General features: G+C 35.6%; 1 protein-coding gene across 3 annotated transcripts in view; it reads right to left on the reverse strand.

The window, feature by feature from the left end:
* LOC123311280 (D(2) dopamine receptor A) overlaps nt 1-24,174 on the reverse strand; it is a 284,840-nt gene that overhangs the window by 101,999 nt on the left and 158,667 nt on the right. The gene's annotated exons all lie outside the window — the stretch shown is intronic.

The following is a 24,174-nucleotide window of genomic DNA, read 5'->3' on the forward strand; positions in this document are numbered from 1 at the left end:
CTTTCCAACACGGAACCTGTCTCCCTGGACCTATTCCAAAGTCGAGATATCACACTTTAGCTTACTTTGAGTCTTTCCGCTACAATAACCTGAGTTAGGCCACCATGTAGCATTCCGATAGCCCTATTAGCTTTCAGCTTTCAGCGTTTGTTAATTTACGTCTTGGCATTTTCAGAAAACTCGTTTCAAATCGAAGCCGTTGATAAACTGACTTCATTTCAAAATGAGAACACATATGAAGCATATGCAAAGAACCAAACTCCAGAAAATAGACGACCAGATTGACGAAATGTCTTATACTGATTTTTATTGGATCGATTCAAGTTGTTATTGAGTTTCAAATGATTTTACAGCGATTTTCTCGAAGATTACATACTTAAAATATAATTTAATAAATAAATATAAATTTAATACGATATCCCTAACTCTTGTGGAACAGTTTAATTTCTTTATAGAAGAATAAGATTTGCATGCTATATTTATATTGAATTTGGTGAATATAAATTATTTTATGTTATGTGTAATTTTTGAAAATAAGGTTTTAATCTTTTAGTGTTATAGTTTCGAACATCTGAATCTTATTATACTTTTTGTTGTCTTATTTCAGAGTCCTGATGAAGACTTCGAAATAATAAACTAGTTGTCATTTTATCCAGAAAGCTGGTTTTATGAATGAATCATTGATCTAGAAACCTGTGAAACATCATAGAATAAAAAGGAACAACTTTCACTTTTCACCAATATGGGACTACAGACAATTTCAACATATTAGGGGAGACTAGGGAGCATTGATACATGGGGAGGCTTGATACAGGCTTATATCCGCGGTCTGTAGCCGTTTTCGAAAGTATTATACTAGTGAACACTATTCTTTGGCAGAGGGCATTGCGTTAATCTGTAAGGCTAACAGTAGGTAGCCTGTTTGTGAAATATTCAACAAAGAGTGTTTCGAGGTGAGAAATTGTAAGTTTTTACTCAAGTTACCTAAGGGTTTTATGATCATGCATTAATTCTTCGGCGTAAACAAACATTTCACTGGGAAATATGCATAAAAATACTCAATTTACAGTTTTATTCGGTTTTCAAAATATATGAGTATAAGATTAAAACATAAATCACTTAAAAATTGCTTTCAGGGAGGTTTGAGACATTTCTCGCGGGGAGGCTTGATACATTTCTCGCGGGGAGGCTTGATACATGTATCATCTTCAAAAAATATTCCGTAGCTAGTTGGATACGCCTACATGAAGGCGTTTTAACCATCCAGAATATCAAGGGGATTTTTAACAACTGGAATTTATCCGTACAATCCCCATGTATTCAATGCGGCCGACTTTTCTTGTGCGGAAGTGACTAACCGACCATTTCCTGATTTTTCTACACCTATGGGTCCAAAGCAAGCCAGTATCATTGCTGACCTACCTACTGAGCTAAATAATCCTAGTACATCCAGCAGCATACATAGCCGAGGCAGAACAAGAACCAAGAAAATCAAACAAAAGAGGTATACAAAAGAAAGAGTATGTAGACCGGGGTATTTCGGACAATGAGGATGACACAGTTGAAGAATATGACTGAGAGGGCGAAGATGTAGCCTATATATATATTGCAATGGTTCATTTTCATCCTCTAGATCAAACGAATTCTGGATCAGGTGTCAGGTGTGCTCGCAATGGCGCGCCGAAAAATTTGCCGGTGTTAAAAAAGGCACAAAAATGTTTTTTTGTGACATTTGCAAGTGATGCCAATGGAACTTATATTTTCAATTTGTGTCTCATACCTCCCAGTACATCGTATCAATCCTCCCATATGTGGGGAGGCTTGAGACAGTTTGCATGTTTTTGTGTTCAACGTTCTGTACGGAATAAGATGTTTATGTTTTGACACTTCTATATTTATTTTGTTGAACGATTAATTGAAGAATTATATAATATAAGAAAAGTCCTGTTTCTTCATATAATTCAGTTTCCAAAATAAAAATTCCAAAAAACGTATCAACCCTCCCCAGTCTCCCCTATATTCATAACAAAAATCAAGCTAAAACGGACCTATTTCACATATGAAATTGTATATTGTCATGAATTTTTGAACCCCAAAACGTATTAGGCATGTCTTCAAATTTCAAACCTCCATATTGGCATTCAATTACTGAACTGTGTATCTACATGGTTCACGTTCAAATCATATCATTATAAATAGAATAATATAATCTAAAGCACAATTGCTACTGAGGCATAATTAGGACCCTTGTTGTTCCGAATCATCATCAAGGAAGTTATAATAGACCACTGTTTGCGTGGAGGGAACAATGTGGTTTGTATTAGCTGTAAATTAGGTTATTATTATATGATGGCTATTCTTCTGGTCCTATCAGAAATAGAAGCCATCTCTTTGTGCGCTGAATTTTTATTGTGTGTATCAAAATACACATCAACATGTTTTATCTTATTTTGGTCGAACAATATTGAAAAAAGGTAGAATTATGAATTATTATTGATAAAAAATTAACCGCATTCAGATAAACCATTGAATTCTGGAAAAATTAAAGTGCGGCACCACTCGGAGGAAAATTCCCACCTTCACAGAATTCATAAGTTGTGTCACCTTGAAACTTTTGTGTTCGTAGACGTTTTGAAGACGGTTTGAGGTGAAAGAAAACAACTTTTACTTTCAATGATCATCGTTTTAGGTATTTATAGCGTCAATATCGTTATCAGCAGAGAACGGCTGTGTATGAAAGGAAGATTAAAAAGTTATGCAAGTTAACGTTCCGGATACCAATTAGACAAAAGTTCCCTTCCCCGAATTTATAAACAAGATTCTTATCGTTGAGTTGAAAAATGAGTGGATTTAAAGGGTTTGCAAGGCCTCTTTTTGAATGATCAGGAAATATTAGAATATGAATGAAGAAACATTTCATCAAACAAAATATCAGAAAATGTATTTCTTCATGACGAAAATAAATAAAAGAGATAATTTCACCTCGGAAAGTCAGTGACATGAATGACTATTTGTTCTCCAATGAAAAAATTTTTTTCTGTTTGACGACTAAAAAATTTTTTGACTTTCCGAGATGACGAACTGATTGAATTGAATTATAATGAAAACCACATATACTTCATTCAAATTTATTTTAGCAGTCGGTTGGCCATGAAATTATTTTCTCAAGTTTTTGTAACTAGAACGAAGTTAGGTTGGCACGCATGAAATGTCGTTAATGTCATAACGCCGTTGCCACAACTAATATCAATTTTTATTACGAAAATTCGAAAATGCCGAAAGTGATTGAAAAAGAGACAGGGTTTCAGGAAGTGCTATTTAGAATTCAGGTCCGCTCATTCAAATAGTTTTACCCTGATATTCTAAAATTCACAATACGTCAGACGGTAGCGAACATATTCAAGGTAAGAAAATTTATATAATGTTTCATCTGAATCTAAACGACTTATATTTCAGCTGAATATTTCCACAATCAGAAAGATTGTGAATGAAGAGTATGACAAAGAATTTCCTTCTATTGGGAGACCCAAAAAAGTGGTGGCATTTGGGAATTTTATGTTTGAGTGAATTAATGCGAAAAGTTAACTACAGGATTTTCGATAAATGTCATCGGAGAATAAGTTCCCTAAAATGGATTTTTCTGTTTTTCATTTGACTTGTCCTATACAATGTAAATGTCTTAAGGTACTAATAAATACCTAATTATTATAATTACATCAATGTATTAAGATGAATAGCCACAAATACGCGCAAGTTGCCCTGTTACTGTTTATTCATGTGAAATTTTTGTTCAACGGTGAAGTTGCATCTTAACTTGAAACCTCCTTCAACTCCTTTTACTTATATTGATGCAAGATGATTTTTACTGAAAAATTTAACATTCTTGTAATTATCTGTTAATTCCTTCGGGAGATACCCATTGCCAACCACTGCATCATATGCATTTCATCTTCGGGTTAATATTTTTGAAATCTACAAATGATGTAAGCCAAAGAAGATAACGAACATTAACCCTCCTCAAGCTAGTGCATATTATGGTATTATACTGATCTCTTGTATTTTCCATGCAAATAACTGGATTTGGTATGCCTTCAATCAGTTTGTATAAACTTCAATTATGTTCGTCAGATATTTTCCGAAGAGATTCGACATTGTGATAAAATACGTAATAACAGAAACTTTTACGTAGAACGGGCAACATAGCGTTGATTTAAAAGCCAAAAATGTTTTGACAAGCTTCATAACCCCACATTTTCGTACTATACAGAGTGAAATGTGTCAAATTTCCATGGCCAACCGACTGCTAAAATAAAGTTGAATGAAGTATATAAATTAGTGGTTTCTGACTTGAGATACTCATTTTCTCTTTTTGAACTGACCACTAAAACGGTGTAGACCCCTCTTCTTGAGGCCAGAAAATACAAGAAACTATTGAGAAATTCTATATGAAACTGCAAGACATTGGAAAATCAAGAAAAATTTGTATTTGGTGAATTGAATAATATTATCAATAGTGATCAACTTTGTATCGTTTATCAATGATCGTCTTACACTGATAAGGTCAAGGAGGAAGGAGGACTGAAACAGTTTGTACCTACTAATTGTTTTTCTTTACAGTGGGGATTTATATTCTGCAGAAGGTTCCGTTGGCGGAACCCAATATTCTTTGAAAATGATTTTTTTCCTTCTAAAAGTCTTAAAACTTGTTTTTTATTGGTCAATGACTAAATTTTTGAGCGAGTAGGTATACATTGTCACTTTTTCATTGTATCTGTTCTGTTCTGCACATTCATTATATGGTTTACAAATAGCTTTATAAAATGGGAGTTGAGGTACAATGATTTTTGTGTCGAAGTTCTTCGTACATCCTACTCCTCGTTCTCCTACATTAGCTAAATTTTATGATGAACTTAAATTTTGCCAAATTTCCAATGTGCATCAATAAATTTACAATACTTGATTATTAGAGGTTTTCAGTATAATCGAATATTTGATCAATTTCTAATGGAGCTTCCAATTTCATGTAGGGAATATAATTCGATTTCGGAATCTCTAAAAGTTTCTCTTCCCTATAAAATCTACCAAAATCAAATAATCGAATGAATCTTCTTTCATCTCAAAGATTAAAAACCAACTATGGAGCTAAGCCAAATATTACAACATTGTAATCTATACTTCTAAGCCGCCATGTTATTGCAACATTTTCCAATTGTTGCCAATATGTCTTGTAGAGACACTGTAGTCATAGCTACAGTGACTTTATACTTGTCTTGTTAAAGTCACTGTAGTCATGACTGCTTTGTGGCGTCATCTATGAATGATTTCTGCACTCGATTGTGATTTTGAATGCCGGAGACCATTATCAATTGAATTTTCGTTACTTAAGCCTTATTATGCGACAGGCCTCATAACCTCTGCCTGTATATAATATAACCTTACACTGTATAATAGAAAATGCTCATGCTTTATACCATGTTGCTCATTCAGTCCATATCAAGAAATCTAACGAATAACTCATATTCTCTCGACTTTCAATGATAACGGTGAAGTAGGTAGTGAGAATTGAAAGTTTAGCAGTAACTGAATTGCTCTGTATTCAAACTTTTGAAAACCCCATAGAAAACAACATAATGAATAGATTGGTGTCCACATTCAATGTATTCGTTGGATTATAATACTTGGTTAACGAAAGATTCAATACATACAACACCCGTTCCTCAAGAGAATTCTGCTGTTTTCTCTTACCCAAAAAATAGATGAATGTTGCCAGTCTACCTTCAAAAAAACAAGATAGTTTATTGAGACATCTAACTTGAAATTATTACAAGCACTGTATGGGAACGCAGAGAAGGCCCCAAAACCATTTTCTATCGAACAATGTCACACATTCTTCCCGATTGTGCAGAACAGAAAGGATGAAATAATATCCGAAGTCATTGGTCACACAACCATGATAAATCACAAGATACATGGTGCTGTCAGATTTTCAGGAAAACTCTCAGGTCTGTTTTATTTTCCGACTTGATGAAAATCGATTTTACATCCCTTCGCAAGGATGAAAGTCGAAATAAGCCCTGTTTTATATCCTTCCTCGAAAAAGATATTATTGCCAGATTGCTCCCACGAAGATCATATCGGGGTGGCGTATTTATTTTAGTTTCTTCTCCTTTTTATTATATTGCATTTCAGGATTCGGAATAAAGTATTCATGATGAAGACCAGTTGCAATTATTCTTTTTTACTTGGTATACTTCATAGACATATTAAACACATGGACACGGTGTAGAGAGAGGGGGGGTGCGGCCGAAATAAGATAGAGCTAGTATGGGCAAAACATTCGTTTGCACTTTGTATTTATCGAAATTTTCAGAATTTTCTCATCAATTTTAGATCAACTTTGAATGTCGTATCCTTTTTCTATTATGAAAGTAATAATGGTGTCCTCGTAGACTGCAATTAATAGTACGAAATTAGTTGAAAAGACAGATAAAGTGAAATTTCACAGGTATAGTAACTTCGAATGTATTTTTCGATTTATTATATCATAGTTGAATTATTCATTTCAAATCAATAAATGTTTCTTTTCTCATCTAGCTAAAATAATACTCAAGAAGCACTTGAGATTATAAGAGAAAATTAGTATGCTGATTGTAATGTCTATTTTTCAACCTTTTGATCAATATTGATCAATGAAATATTTTTTCAGATATTGAACAAGAAATCAGAATATTGTGTTGGCTAAAAATGTGCTCAATTGTTTTTATTCAAATCAATTTATTTACAAACTTTTCATGAACTTATCTGTTGTATTTTCCGAGGAATAGTTGCCGAAAGCAAAAATTGTGCTCTTTAGTTCTAATTGGATCATTAAACGCAATCTAAATGATACTAATATTCGTTCAATTTTTTATATCCGATTATAGGTACTTGTTTTTATCTCTAACGGGCGCAAATATACAAATATAGCTCGGAACCATCTGCCCATACTAGCTCCATCTCATGTTGGCCGCACTCGTGGCTATTGAAACTCACTGAAAGGGCGTTTTATAGGTCTATGGTATACTTATTACGAATCTTCAATTTTATCTCAAGTTTTATGATGATTCCGATGTACCTAATCAATTTAGTATTAGTGCCATTCTAAACAATTAATTGACAAATCATTGAGTAGAACATGAAAATGATAATAATCTCCCTACCGAATCTACACTCGTCAGTGTCCGACAAACCCATTCACAGATGCTTCTTTAGGCGACAATGTCCTGTGAGAAAGCAAGTGAGTACAGGACATTGTCGCCTAAAGAAGCATCTGTTGAGAATGGTTTTGTCGGAAAACGCCATGTCAACCTGGCACACAGATGAGAGCAGCAGATGGACAAATCACAACTATTCAAAGAAGGTGTAAATAACATTGAAGGAAGGAAACTCGTACAAGTATCTAGGCATGAAACAGGCGAGAAAAATCAATCAGAGCCAGATGAAGACAGAATTAACGGAAGAATATGATGAAGCGATTAATATCTACGCTTGCTCAGCACTGTATCATTCGGTATCATCTCTCGGACCACCACCGATTTAGCAGCCTTAACACAACAGACATCACCGCAAAAGCCCAATAGAACGGACAGAGCTGCCACGACAACTTGGGGGTGGAGGAATTGTTAATTTGTTCAACCCCATGTCTCAGGAAATTGAAGGACTTTCCTGAACAAGGCTGAACTCCATCGAGTAGTTTGTGTTGCTGATATTTCTGCTCCGTTGAAGCTGAAACAGGGCCACTTGAAAACCGTCGAGCACTTTGCAGAAAGAAAAATGCAGAGCTTAACTGGCAAACCTCTGCATGGAAAGCTCCAGACCGAGGTCAACCATGATTACGTCGACATATCTGCGTCGACTACTGGTTGACTTTCGCAAGGTTGTTTTCCGAGACAGAGGGCTTCATCCTTACCATCCAGGACCAAGTGATTCCGACAAGGAACTAAATGAAATATATCGCCAAGGGTGCCTCAGTGGCGGACGATAGCTGTCTTTATGGCTGTGCGACACATGCATGAAACTATCCAGTACATCATCGGGGGATATCAGTAGTTCGCGGGCACGTAGTTCCAGAATAGACATGATGCTGTTGCCAGGATTCTTCACGAAGAATTGGCAATAAAATACCATCTCCTAAAGTCAAAAAAGGTCCACTATTACAATTATCATTTGGATGCTGTATTGGAAAATGATCATCACAAGCTCTACGGTGATCGCACAGACCGGAAAATAACTCACAATAGACCTGACCTCATATTGTTGAATAAGGATGAGAACAGATCACTATTCATCGATGAAGCTATTCCAAATAATAACAATCTTCTAGATAGGCACACTGAAAAAATTTCGAAATACAGAGATATCGAGGAACAAACTAGAAAACAGTGGAAAGATCTCAAGACCATCCCCATTGTCATTTCATCTACAGGCCTGTTAGCGAAGAAACTACCAGAGAACTTGAGGAAACTTCAGTTGGACGAAAATATTTAAACAATCATGCTGAAAACGGTTCTGCTGGGAATGGCGAGAACTTTACGCAAGTACATGGAGAATGCAGAGGAACACCGGCAGGAAGTGTGGGTGGATCAGGAAACCAACCGAAAGAAAGAAGCCGAGGAGCGACCCGAACCCGACCACCACCACGAGCCCGAAAACCTGGAAAGGGCTCCAACAGAGCTCAATCCTTGTGATATCTGGGATAAAAGAATGTTACTCTGTGGAGGAGTGTGAAAGCAGCAAGGCTGAAGTCATAATAGAAACGCTTGTATATTCAGTATAAACATATTCAAAAAGAAAAACCTGCTCAGGGAAGTTTAGAAGTACTTAGCCTTGATTTCTTTCTGTGAGGATATATTATATATAGTTAGTTTGCAATTTGCTTTTTAATTGCATAACCTCCAATTGTTTTTGAAGAATGCTGTTCATTCAAAACAAGACAAGGCATGAAACAAGGATGAAAGTTCGTATCAGACATTTCAATTTTCGTGAATTATTTTTCGTTCCTTATTGCAGAATGATTTTTCTGTGGGACGTGGGAAAAACACTTTTAATCTTCCGAAGTATTTATAAAATATTTTCATGAATCTGCAAACCTAATATTGTCTTCCCTGACCTTCACCTGTCTATAACATGAGCGCAAACATTAACACCGGAATTTTTGGTGAACAACTATTCTCCATTAGCTGGTTCTCGTGATGTTGAAGCTGATATCCAGATTGGAATAATGAGGCTTCATGAATATTTACGTGTTTAGATGCGGCGGCTGTTCTAAACTTGTCATTTCCTACATTAGTTCTGTGATGGAATGTTTCGGGGATGTTTCAAAATTTGCCTAATTATACGGTAGGGCATCTTCCGCGTTGTGTCTATGTATATTCAGTTGACTGAAAAGTGTTCGAAGAACTTAATCCAATAGATTCTTGGAAATGTGAGCATCCATGATCAATAATAATTAATAAACAGTATCAGTTCGTTGGATGTTGTCGTCCTTGGAATATAGAATGAATGATCTATAAACCACCAACAAACTGATACTATTATTCCTTTTATCGGAATCGATAATCGGACAGTGCAAAGGTTACAGTCTGAAACCTGGATATTCTTCTTCTTCTTCAAGTGCCTATCCGTTTCGGATGTTGGCAATCGTAATATCTTTGTAGGTATCAGCTCGAAATTACTCTGCTGAGCTCAGATTCCGCAACCACACGGTCACAGATTACAGAGTAATCTGTGCACACGGTATTCTTCTTCACCCGGTTCCTCTCTACTTTCCCCTGGATTATATTCTGCAGTAGGGAGGGGAGTATCTCTCTTTATTTGTCGTTGCATGCCCCCGTCATTCGACCTTTCTTCTCTTTAGTGTAAAAATGATTTCAAGTTCTTTTCTCATTCTCTCTAGCACTTCTATTTTTGTTACGAGAACTATCCAAGGTATTCTGAGCATTCTATTATACAGCCTCATTTTGAATGCCTGGAGATATATCACACCTGGGGAGCCCATGAGGGAATTTGGGGGTTTACTCGAGCGTGTCAAAATAAAATGAGGGGAAATAAATTGGAACCTGTAGAGCACCTCTACCAAAAATTAGACCTGTATATAGGGGAGGGGGAATTGTCTAGGACAGCCTGTCAGAATAGTAAAAAGAAACGATCATTGTACAGGGTGGACAAAATTCGTTGTCTACTGGGAGGATCTCGAGAACTAAAGCAGCTAGAAGAAAACGGATGACACATTTCCGAGCTCATTTTCGAAGAAACAAAGAATGGTAAAAAACACAGCCTCCTATGACCTATGATACTTCGTTTTTGAGTTTGACAATTTCGGGAAGTTCTCATAACTTTTTTGTCTTTGAAGTTACAAACCTAAAACTTGAACCTTCTACAGGCACTTTTTTGCGAAGAATCCACTGATTAGCTCAAAATATTTTTTCATTTTGAATCATTAGGTGAACTTCGATTTTTTTTAAATACAAACTTTTATTGAATTTTTTATTTTTGAATTGGAAAAAAATCTTTTGTCAGTAGATTCTACGTATGAAAGTGCCTAAGACGAATTAAGTTTCAGATCTGTAACTTCAAAGACAAAAAAGTTATGAGAACTTTTCGGAATCGTCAAAATCTCAATTTTTGTTTATAACTCGAAATCTAAAAATGATAGGCCGATTCTGTTTTTGGATTTGAATTAGTCATGAAAAAAGAGCTAGAGAATGTGACATCCGTTTTCTTCTAGCTGCTATCGTTCTCGAGATCCCTTCAGTAGACAACGAATTTTGCCCACCCTGTACATACTCGAGCCTGCCAGATTAAGATTTATGGTGAAAAGTACATATTCTCTTAATCTGACAATTTAAGCGTGACGAAAATGTGTGGGAGGGCGCCAAACTTGCAAAAAAAAAGTCCTGTGTGCATTCTCGAGCGCGGTAACTTTCTTTCTTATTTTGAAGCTAATGATTCAAGAATAATGGAAAAAATATGATCTGATAGTTTCAGCAAGCCGAAACAATAAAAATAGGCCATAAAGGTCACAAAAATTAGTTTATTGGAATTATCTCCTGTCCTGGTCTTCAAATTGTTTTCGCTTTCATTATAAAAGTTGTAGGACATAACATTCTCAACGAATTTTTTCCGAAGCAATTTTTTTTACGTATGAATGTTTTCGAGATATAATTTACATAAGGCTGGGTTTTTACATTGACCTTGGCCTTTCCCATGTGTGGCTAACCTCCCCGCCCTTATCCCCTCTAACTTGAAAACGGTTGAGACTAGGTAAAATTGCTTCAGACAAAGGTTGTATAGACTTTTTATCCACAATTTTCACAATGAATATGGAAACGATTAAAAGTACAGGAAGGGAAATACTTAAAAAATGCCTTAGTAACTGTCAGATTAAGAAAACCCCCCTGATTAGTGTCAGATTAATGGGTCAACACATCTGCAACACCGAGATGAACCATCAGTATGAAAATCTGACACGCTCGAGTATGTCATTTTTTGCATTTTCAAAGGACCGCTGTGACCTTGCGTCACGTCCGAATTGTCAGTCCCTTGAAAAGTTTCTTCCTTTGGGTCCAATTAAAATATCCCCTTAAAATCTGACACGCTTTAAACAATTTTTTTTTTCGCCAATTGCAACTTTTCCGTACGGCCAGCCCCACCACGCAAACTATCAGATTAACATTAATTTATTATCAGAGACACGTAGGGATATTAGAGTTGAAGTGCTGCCGTTAACGTTAGCGTCAGCTTTACGGCCTACGTAAACTAGCGGTCTCCCACGTATACCTTAAACATCGACGTACGTTAACCGAACGTTAAACGAGTAGCACCGATGACTTGCGAATGGCAGAATTTTGACTGTTGAATGCAATTCTCAATAACCTCAAACAGTCAATGTTTATATTTCCCATGTATTTTCTCATAATGAATGAAAGTTATAGGAAATCAGCATTGATTTTAAAGTTATCAAAAGGATTTAGTTATGAAACTTCGTTATCAGATTACATTCAGTAAGGAAATGGCTGAAACTCAACTGCGATTCTCTTTTCTCTAACACTTAAACATTTCATTGATAATAAAATACTTTCAAGTTGAAAATTCTCTTTATTATGCATATAATCATTAGAACATCAATATTTCAAATATTATTCCAGCTGTCGAGGCTCAATATTAGATATTAGATAAAAGAGAGTTCCAGCAAAATGAAATCAAAATCCAACTTGATAGGTTATGTTTAACGTCTGACGTTTCATGATGGCAGCATTTCAACTCAAATTTCATTACAACACGTAAACGTTATATTTGACGTTATTTGTCACGTTAACGTTTACGTTCAGGCTAACATTCTGTGCGCACTTCAACTCTCTATTCCCTACTGTATATACAGTATCTTAATCTTACACGCTAGAGTATGTACACCTGACGATTTTTTTTACATATTTGAGAACCTGCAGACGCTTTCCCCACCACTGAAAGTGCATACATTTAGAACCTTTTTTCTTTCTACCATCAAATCTTCGAAATCCATTAGGTCGCCACGACGCTCGAGTAAATCCCGTTTCAACATCGTCGGCTCCCCAACTACAAGGGAAACTAGAGTAAATTTATATTTTTGACGTTTACCAAACGCAAATGTAAACAAATGCATACAGTTTCACAAATATATTTCGTGTAGTATAAATACAAAATTTGTCTAGGTGCAACATTCAACGGATAAAAATTGATAATATCCTTTCATCCAAAACAGATTCATTTCATTTTATTCCAGTACAAAAGAAAAATTCTATTCATTATTATTTGCAGATATTCACACCATTATCAACATAAAACGAGTTTTCTCTTTCTTTTGATCTCCGAAATGAAATTTTACCGGGAAATTATTTTCCCCCTGGGTTTTAGAGAGTGGCGATATTTCTCGTCTTTCCAAGACTTATTGCCATTTTGAAACTGTAAAATTGCGACGGAATGTACGATGTATCGATCGTCGAAAACCGTTCTTAATGGACGTCACTTTCAGTTTTTTATGGATCCGGTGGAAAATTTCTAGTTGGAAATTCCCCGTTATTAAATACGCCTAAAGGGCCGTCGCTTTTCAAGGATAACCCACCGATAATGGCTGTCGCAATCTTTCACGGTCGATTTTAACTCATCAGTATTCTCCTCTGAAAAAGTGGAGTTTTCGGGTATAGAGCTCTATTGTTCTCTGTCGATTGAGGTTGGGGCAATAAGTTTGGGAAAATTGAATTCTTAGAACGTGTCTGAGCACCCTAATATAAGATAATTATCGCTTTTGCTTGCTCATTTCATCCTTTAATTGATACGAATTTTTATTTGGTGACATTTGCATTGTCCGATGAAATATTATTTTATAAACGCAATCAAGATACATATGAAAGTGAACTAACTGCTCAACTTGATGACCTCCTCTTACTCCTCTCCACAACTATTTTTGGTTCCAATTTTTAGCTTTTCTTACCCGAGGAGTGCTCAGTTCTGGGTGGTTGTATTTGTTTTTCATGCCTATTGTGTTTCTGGCTAAATGAAAATGGACACCAATGTTTATATAACTTGACTGCGTACAATAAATGCCTTTCGGCTTTCACACTCCTTTCCAGAAAAACTTGACTTATCCCATATATCTGAGAAATCATAATGAATGTTGGAGCCCTTAACAGGTTTTTGGGTATCATTGTGGTGATCGGGTCCTGGCTGTTTCTTAGCTTTTTCTTCTTCTTCTACGTGCGGTGCCCCACTGGGCCGAAATGAGGCCTCGTGACCCATTGTTCATCAGCTTGTAGTTGGAGAGACTCTGAGACACGCTGACAAAAACGCCACAAGTCGACAGAGAAGAGTCCCTCTCACCATAGGAATGGGGAATTCTCCTCAATTTGGGTTATCACTATATACAAGTTTAAACTGAATAATTATGAGTTTCATGATTTTTTCAAATGCATCGCGGAAACTATTCAAAATCATTCTTCATATATGGGGTTTTGAAATTTAAATCGCTTGGTTTCAATTTTACGATTTGGCAACAGCGCCTACTAAAAAATAAAAAGAACAATATCAGCTTGTTTATAAAATAACAGCTGTTGATTTACAGTCGCCTACTTACTGGCGAGCCTCAATTGCAACCGGCCATGAAAATCCCATAAAATTTTACGACCTACCTCGTTCGTCGCAGACTTCATAGACAGCCATCTTTGTCTATCTCATCAAAATAATGTATTTGTTGTCCTTTATTATCAAGGCATATTTCAGTCGATGTTGCCATTGAAATGAAACGCTTTAAATTTTAAAGGCTGTGACTAGAGTCCCGACTCGGGACTCGTGTCCAGTCCCGAGTCACGTCATTATATTCGGGACTGATATTCGGTCCCACGATGCACTGCACTGGTGCTTTGAAATTATTATGCAGTGAAAGAAGTAGCGGAAATCATGAGCCTATATCCAGTCAAATAGAAACATAATTCAATCGGGCATGTAGATATGAGTTGCTATAAAGATAAATATGTTGTTGAAGTATGTTTTATTTTGAAATCATCACATTTATAAAGAGAAAAAAGAGCAATCTGGAAATGAAACATCTAAGATGAACATTTTAAACAGAACAACTACCTTTACCTTTTTGGCTAAATTTTCATACACTTCAAATAAAAATACATTTTATTGATATGCCGCAGCATTGTATCGTTATTTCGTATAAAATATCATATATTTCACAAATATATTTTTCAGCTTCCTTTACCGATCACATTTTTTTTTAGTCAAGAATGGCCGTAAGGAAGAGGATCACTTCTGAATCAAAAATTGTCTGGCAATTCCTCTGGATCAATTTACACTAAGCAATTCTCAACTTTCTCACCCCTTAGAATTGCATACTTCGATGCTACTTCCATTCTCATATTCCAAGATAGTATTTTCTCCTGTCTTTGCAATCTTGAAAAAGCCCACACTATTTTTTGATAAGCAATCTTGAATTTTGTCTCAACTATTCATAACTTATATTATACGATTCGTGAACATAACCGTCATAACCTCAAAACTCTTTTACAATGTCGGGACTGGACAAGGATCCCGAGTAAGGACAAGAGACTTGTTTGGTAGTTGAGTCATTTGATTTCGTCAGTCGGGACTGGACACGGATCCCGAGTCGGGACTCTAGTCACAGCCAATTTGGCATACCCATTTTTATTATTCATTTTTAAGTACTCAAAATATTTTTTTTGGGAAACGGTTGAAATGGTTATTTCAAAATGTCGTCAGAAGGAGTATTCCCTATTGTGGGTATATATTGTGTTTCCTGTGTGTCATCCAGATGAACAGGATATGAGATATGTTGATCAGTGCTCCCGCACCAGCGGCACACTGAAATTCTGTAATTTTTGTGCACTCGCAAAGGAATAACCACGGGTATTTTTCCAATATTCCTTTTACATTATACGAGGGTGAAATTAGCACCCTTACTTTATTTCATATCAAAACTTTTTCGAGATGAGACTTGATGGAATGAAATTATAAATTGAAATCCTTGTTTTGTTTACAAATTTTGTATTCTTGAATTTTTTTCCCAAAACGAATAGCTGAATAGAAAAACTATATTTTATAATTATTTCAATGAATTGAGTGGAATACAGTCAAGATATAAAATTGAAAGAATCTATAAAAAATGCTGGAAATGAACACCTCCAACCAAAATACACGAAAGTAGGTACCTACCTAGTCTACACGTTGCATACACGTTCAAAAATTTGAGGTGTATTGCTTATGGTGTCACACGCTATTTGACAATGATTCTTCAAATCGTTGATATCAACTATGGGTGTCGAATAGAATAATGATTTAAGGTAACACCATAAACAAAAATCACAATTACAGAATTTCAAGAATCTAGCTTTACTGGAATCTGAAAAAAATAAATAAAAACGGAATTTTAGTCACCACATTTTAGGGATGATATCACAGAAAGGAGTGGGCTGAGAAAATTTTGTCATAGGAAAGACCCATCTTAATTTCATAAGAGCATTCACCTCCCGAATTTAGTTGAATGAATTTAGGAACACCCTGTATTTTCGCAAAGATTTTGTGAAGTTATAGCAATATTTCTTATGCCGTGTGAAAAAGACCTTGAAATCTTTTCACGAAAGTTTTTTAAGAAATAACAGGAAAGTTTTCAGTAAAAAATATACGAAATGTTTTGCAGCACTCTAGGGATCACTGTCTGGCGTGAAATATTTCGGTCTCTGAAATCTACAACAAAAAGTTGAAAAGATATAATTGACCACATATTCTTTATATGCACAATTCTTCATGTAGATAGGATGTCTTATACCTTCTAGATACCTAGAACTTTTGATCTTTTGATTTAGTGTTTCTTAATTAGCAATATAATAAAAGGATTAATGAAAGCTTTTTACTTAAACTCCAGAAGCTTTATTCCACAACAACGATACTTGCTAATATATATGTCTAACTGTCCATGCCGGAAACGGAAAACACAGTTCTTTCATTGACAGTCAGTGTCACCAATATACATTTAGTGGAAATGAAAAACAACCATAACACCATCATTTGATTGAACTACAACACCCACCCTCAATCAATGATTCAAAAAAACATCTTACATCTTTCTAAACAAAAAAAACAAAATATTTTAATGCACTAAATTTTTGTCAACATAAGTTCTCTTATCCTCTCAAAAACAACTCTGCTTAAGGGTTTAGTAAATATATCTGCAATCTGTTCACTGCTACAAATATATTTTATTTCAACCAAACCTTCCTTAATCTTGTCCTTGATGAAATGAAACTTTATATCCAAATGTTTCATTCTTTTCAATTGTTCATGAGAACTACATGAACGGATTGCAGACTGATTATCTTCATATACAATTGCCCTCATATCTGATTCATTTAGTTTCATATTTGATAGCAAATTTCTTAACCAGCAAGCATCAACAATACAAGAACTTAGGGCTATAATTTCTGCTTCAGCAGTTGAGATGGCAACCGTATTTTGCTTCTTTGAGCTCCATGACACAATATTACCATACACAAATGAACAAAAACCACTTGTTGACTTCCTATCTATTGTGTCACCACCCCAATCTGCATCTGCATAACATGTTATCAAGTTGATATTTCTTCTTTTATAAACTAAGTTCAACTCCAAACTTCCTTTAATGTATCTTAGAACTCTTTTGAGTGCTATTAATAAATTTTTACTTGCACAGTTTTGATAACGTGATAGTAAACTAATACTAGAACACAAATCTGGTCTTGTACCAAGCATAGCATACATTATACATCCTATCATCCTCCTACACTGATTTTCAATTTCAAAACTTTCAGAACAATCTCTCTTTAATGCGATATGATCAAATTTCGGTTCCATAGGTGTAAACACAGGTTTGCACTCAAACATGTTAAATTTCCTGAGTACATTTTCTAAATAATGTTTCTGATTTAGAATAATTGTATCTGAATTTTCCTGTTTTATAGATATACCCAAAAAATATTTCAGCAAACCTAAATCTTTCATTTTGAAATATTTACTTAAATTAGATTTTAAATTTTTTATATCTTCATGATTAGAACCACTTATTAAGATGTCATCAACAAAAATTGCAACATATAGTTCTTCATTGTCAATTTTCATGTACAAACATTCATCATATAAATTCTTTGAAAAACCTTGTTCTAACATGAACTTATCAAACTTTTCGTACCAACAAATTGGAGCATTCTTTAAACCATAAATTGCCTTATTTAGTTTGCAAACTTTGTTGCTTTCTGTTTTAAGACCTTTTGGCAAATACATATAAAGTTCTTCTTTCAATTCCCCATGTAAAAAAGCATTGCAAACATCCATTTGATAAACGGTCCAACCCCTGTGAACACACACAGCCAGAATTACTCTAATAGTGTTCAATCTAACCACTGGACTATAAATGTCCTGATCAATATTTTGTTTGAAACCTCTAGCAACAAGTCTGCATTTAAATTTTACATTCTTACCTTCATCATCCTTTTTTATCTTAAAGATCCATTTGCTGTCTATAATTTCACCTTCGTTTGGTTCCTCTACAATATCCCAAGTGTTATTTTCTAATAAAGCTTTCACCTCATCCTCCATTGCCTCCTTCCATTTTGAAGCATACTTACTCTCCATTGCTTCTTCGTAGGACATTGGTTCATCCCCATCTAGGCTGAAGTAGCCTAATTCATAATCATCCCTCAAATGTTGAGGAAGTTTGAGTGTCCTATGTGGCCTCAGTCGTTCACCTCTGTTTTGTGCTGTGTCCAAAATCGATGTTGAACCTTCACTTGACAAGTCTGAAGTTTCTGAGGTGGGTTCTAATTCTGTCTGTGTTACACTACCAGAATCTTCTACCTCATCATCATTTTCTGCTTTGTTCAGTATCAAGTATTCCATATCTTTTTCTCCATTTTGTGGTGTGAATATTACCTCTCTTTCTATTTCGACCTTGTTGTTCCTTTCATAAAAGACTCTGTATCCTTTTACATTGTCTGAATAACCCATAAATATTCCCTGTCGACTTTTCACATCCAATTTTCTCCTTTTTTCTTTAGGTATATAAGACCAAACTTTCGTACCAAAAATACCTTTTATCATTTTCACATCGAAGGCTCTATTATATACTAATTCGTAAGGTGTCTTACCCTTGACCGGACTTGCACCTGTTCTGTTTATCAAGAAAACTGCTGTGTTGGCGGCTTCCGCCCAAAAAATCTTTGGTAAGTTACTATCTGCAAGCATTGCTCTAACTGCCTCAATAATCGTTCGAAACTCTCTTTCAGCTCTACCATTTTGTTGTGGGGTGTAACTTACTGTGTATTCATGTTTAATCCCGTTGTTCTTCAATAATGTGCTCACAGCACGATTTGTAAATTCTGTACCATTATCGCTTCTTATGACTTTAACCGAGTTACCTGTTTGATTTTTGAAAAATATTATAAACTCTCTCAATATTTCATATACATCAGATTTATTCTTCAGAAAATATTGGAATCTATAATTACTAAAATCATCTTTCAGCAGCAAAATATACCTAGCATTATTCCATGATGGTTGCTCCATCGGACCACATAAGTCTACATGTAATAAATCACCTAAATGTTTTGACCTACTTTTGTTAATTTTGAATGGTTCTCTACAGTGCTTACCTTGAATGCAATGACTACAGAATTGATCAGCGTTCTTGAAAATCATATTTTGATTTTGTAATGTATTTGTAATATACTTAAAATTTTGATGAGCTAAAGCTCTGTGCCACCACATAATATCTTGAGTTTGGTGCACTAAAAAACATTTATCAACTTCTAAATTTTCATTATAACTATAATGCTCTGCGTGTTCACAACCATTGGACCCCTCATCAAAATTAAATACCATTTTATACAATTTATCTGAACGATTTGCTACAGCTACAATAATATTTTCATTATTAACAAATTTTGCACTTTTAGCATCCGAAACCAGAGTCAAACCTTTGTCTAATGCTTTACCTTGAGAAAAGAGATTAATTTTCAAGTCTGGCACATATAAAACATCATAAAGAGTAACATTATGAAAACATTTACCATTATAAGCTGAGACACAAATGTTACCTATTCCTTGTGCATTGAGATTTGTACCATCACCAATCTTGACCCATTTTGCCTCTTTTAGTTTCATAAAATTGCAGAACAGTTCCCTCTGCTTACACATATGTTGTGAAGCTCCACTATCGAGATACCATTCCAGATTTTCTTGGGAGGAACCAGTGATTAGGGCATAGTTCCCATTGTTTTGATTTGTCGATTGATGTCCATTATTCTTATCCCTCTCTTCTTTCTTCTTCTTCAGGAAACAATTCTTCAGCAGATGACCTTTCTTCTTGCAGTAGTTACATTCAACATTCTTGCATTGAAATTTGAGATGACCAGCTTTGCCGCATATGAAACATTTCTTCATTGGTGAACTTTGTTGGGCAGTATTTCCTTTTCGAACTGACATTAAGGCTGTAGAAGACTCTTCTTTACCAAATCTTTCTTCTTCTATAAGGAGTCTTGCTGTCAAATTATTCAGTGTTTGATTTTCAGCAGAAACACTATCCCATGCAGATTGGAAATGTTTATATTTTTCAGGTAAGGCCATAATAATTTTTGTCATCACCATCTTCTCAGGAATTTCTTCACCCTGCTGCTTTAGTTTGGCCACTAGGTTGGTGACTTTGGTTAAAAAACAGCTAATATTTTCACCCTCGAACTTGAGATTATAGAATTGTTCGTTTAATAAATGAGTGCTGACCTCTGATCTTCTTTCGAAGATGTTCTCCAGTTTAAGCCACATTTCCTTGGCGGTTTCACACTGCATGACGTGAGAAATAACTTCCTCCTCCATCCTCATGACCAGGGCTTCTTGGGCTTTAGCATCCTTTAACCTCCATTTGGGGATTTCTGTTGCTTCAATGGGAAAATTTTCATTTCCACAGGTGATATCATACAATCCCTTTGATAATAGAGATACCCTTGCTTGGAACTTCCATATATTCCAATTTGTGTTATTCAACTTAATGGGAGAAAGGGCCTCCATATTGACCTCGTGGTATCGGAGTAGAAAGAACGCAGATCCTTCACAGATTACTATATTTTTGAAACACTAATAAGCCGTGACTGGGCCCATAACCTTTTGATCTTTTGATTTAGTGTTTCTTAATTAGCAATATAATAAAAGGATTAATGAAAGCTTTTTACTTAAACTCCAGAAGCTTTATTCCACAACAACGATACTTGCTAATATATATGTCTAACTGTCCATGCCGGAAACGGAAAACACAGTTCTTTCATTGACAGTCAGTGTCACCAATATACATTTAGTGGAAATGAAAAACAACCATAACACCATCATTTGATTGAACTACAACAAGAACGAATTTTATATCGATAATAATAATAATGTTTATTCAAAAAATCACACAATGAATAACCAAGGTGTAAGGTACAAGAATAAACGTGGCATCACTGTGCGTGATAAAGCTGTACGAACAAATTCCACACAAATAGGTATACAACTGATACACACAAAAAAACATACAATAAACATCGAGAAGAAAAAAAAAACAGAAAAAAAAAACAGAAAAAAAGAACAGAAAGGATGTCACGACAGGCATACTCAGCGTCAAAGCCAGAAACCACAGACCCCATCCGAGTCAACCAAACATCAACTTGTAAACCTCCCCATCGCACTGTCTCAGCCACTCCTTCACCTCGGTCCCGAACCTACTTATGATTGTCTTAATGTCTGGAAGTAAACCCCAAATCTTCGGACCTAAAAATTTTCCACCTCAATTTTGCGACCCCACCCACTTAACAACAACCTCTTGCAATACAGCTGCCGCACATCCAGCACCCCAGACTCCTCAAACAGAACTTCACTCGGGTACCTTTGCTCCCTACCGAATATGGTTTTCAAAATTCTTTTCTGGATTACTTTTAGCCCACGAACATAGCAATCACTAACGCCACCCCATCCCAGGAGTCCATAGACGAGCAAACTCTGTACAAGACCATTAAACACCATCATCAAATGGGGCGTTTCAAGATATTCCCCCAAGATTTTAAATCTTGGCAAAAAAACATGTAGCTTCCAAGTGAGAGACGTAACATGCTTATCCCATCTCATATGCGGATCGATAAAATCAAACCCAGGTATTTTACTGATGAAGCCTCCGGTACCGAAATGCCCGCATGTCCGGCAGTTTGCTGCTGTAGCTGGTGAATGGAAGGTATTTGGTATTTTCTAAATTGAGAGTCAACTTACTGTATCTAAACCATTCCACAATCTTTTTGAAGTCCCTTTCCGACTTTGTCTTCAGCCCCTGCCACGTTTCCACTCTATAAAGAATTGCTGTGTCGTCCGCGAAACTGAGAACACTGTGTCCAGTGTCAACAAATTGTTGATGGAGATGGTGAACAATATAGCACCCAATACTGTTCCCTGCGGTACACCGTAAGCGACCTAGCTCTCCCTCCACATCCACCATCTGCTTGCGATTCGACAGGTAGGATCGAAAAAGGTCGTATGCCTTGCCTCGCACACCCACAACCTCCAGCCTCTCCAAGAGCCTTCCGTGACATACCGTATCGAAGGCCTCCGAAAGATCTACGAAAATGCACAACGCCGGCGTGGAAGCGTCCACCGACTCATAGATACGTGATGTCAATTCATAAATTGCATCTTCTGTTGAACTACCATCCCTGAATCCTTACTGTTTCTCCGATAGTATTTTATTTCTATTCAGAAACTTAGTAAGCCGTTTTCTAATGATTTTTTCCACTATTTTACCAATATTCGAGATCAGTGATATGGGTCTATAGTTTTCCAATTTTGTTTTATCTACATCCATATATCGAAATATCAAATACCGCCCATAAATATCGATATATCGAACTAGCCTAGAGCCTTGAGTCGAGCATACAGTAGCTGTCCCCTGTGAGCATTATCATGCAATATTTTGAGCGGTACTGGATGCCCCAGCGCCCGCAGCAGAGTACGAATTATATTATTTCTCATTTATGTATTAGGTACTGATAAGTAGATTTAATAGAGAGTAATATACTTATACAGACATTCAAATCGAAAATACGTACCTATCTGATACGTATACTCAACACGTACAACGAAGTTCTTCAGTTTCAGCTTCTAGTTTCATACAAGCATCGATCGGTGTGCTAGCGTCAATTGTTCATTATGACACGTTCACAAAGACCGTGCATGCAAATTATTATTACCCCACAGATTTTCAATGAGAACGAAACAATAATAATAATCCAAAGTCAATTTCGCACGTCCCCTTGTTACAATTCGCGTGAGTTCGCTGAAATGAATGATGAATCTATCAACTCGGTAACGAATGAATAGCATAGATTCGCACGGTAGTTGGCGAACGCAATCGTGAATTATCGTATTGAGTAAATCGCAAACGATAAAAAGTCATTCATCATCGCAATCTTGATTTTGAATTAATTTAAAGTTTTTTTCCCTGTTGAGCTAGTCGAATTTTAATTTAGTACGTACTACTTATACATTTTCAATTATTTTCTTACGTGATGTTGATTGAATTCATATCCAGCAACAAACTTCATACAAAAGTGGCGGATATATCAACCAGGAGAGATTTCCTCCCAATTTCATTACGTAAGTTGAATTGCTGAATTGCAAAATGCAGAATTTTCCAAGAACTTTTCAGTTTTTCACAAAAATATTGAGACATATCAAAAAATTGTTTCACAGAGTCAAATGAAAATTTGGAAAACCTATACAGAATGGATATTTGTTTGATCGAATTTTTTCATTTGCCTTCCGCCGCACCAACTAGTTTTCCGGTTATATTTAAAAAAAATTCATCGAGCAAATGCGAAAATTTTTTCGAAATTAATAATTTTTTGCACACTTGTTCCGAAGAACAAGTATGGGGAGTCGGGAAGAGTTGAATGCCTTTTCGCTCTGAAGTGATGGTGAGATGAACATTTTGAGTATACAGCAATTTTTTTTGAGAACCGAAAATTGTCTCATTTCTCCCTAACCCATGGGAGAGTTGAACAGGGGGTTAGAAAGACTTGACTTGTTTATCAGGAAAAACATTGAAAGAAAAAAATTTCCAATGACCAACGATTGTCTATGTCAAGGTTAGTTTTACAACTATTATTGAAAAGGCTCATCGTTTGTGAAACAATATTAATCATTGAAAGCAATAAAACTAAATAATACCACGCACCTATTAAACTTTTCCGACAGTGTAACAAACAAAAACTATTCAATTTCTTACTTCCTAACAACAAAATCACGTTCAACACTCTCATTCCCGAACTGTTCTGATATCGGCAAAATGGAGCCTGTACGAATTTTTAACAGTTTAAATCAAGTAAAAATACGATTTTTACAATTATTTATTTTCCTGTCGTCTTTTGACAATCAATCAAAAAATTACAACTATTTTCCCAGACTACTTTTTGAATACATAAAAATATTATTAACATCAAGTGATCAAATGAACCATAAAAATGTGTTATCGAAATGGCTTCAACATTCTCCACCAACCGGAATGAATGATTGTCTTAACCATCAGAATTTTCTTTG

The sequence above is a fragment of the Coccinella septempunctata genome, chromosome 4 (genome assembly GCF_907165205.1).
Source record: "Coccinella septempunctata chromosome 4, icCocSept1.1, whole genome shotgun sequence".
Taxonomy (NCBI): domain Eukaryota; kingdom Metazoa; phylum Arthropoda; class Insecta; order Coleoptera; family Coccinellidae; genus Coccinella; species Coccinella septempunctata.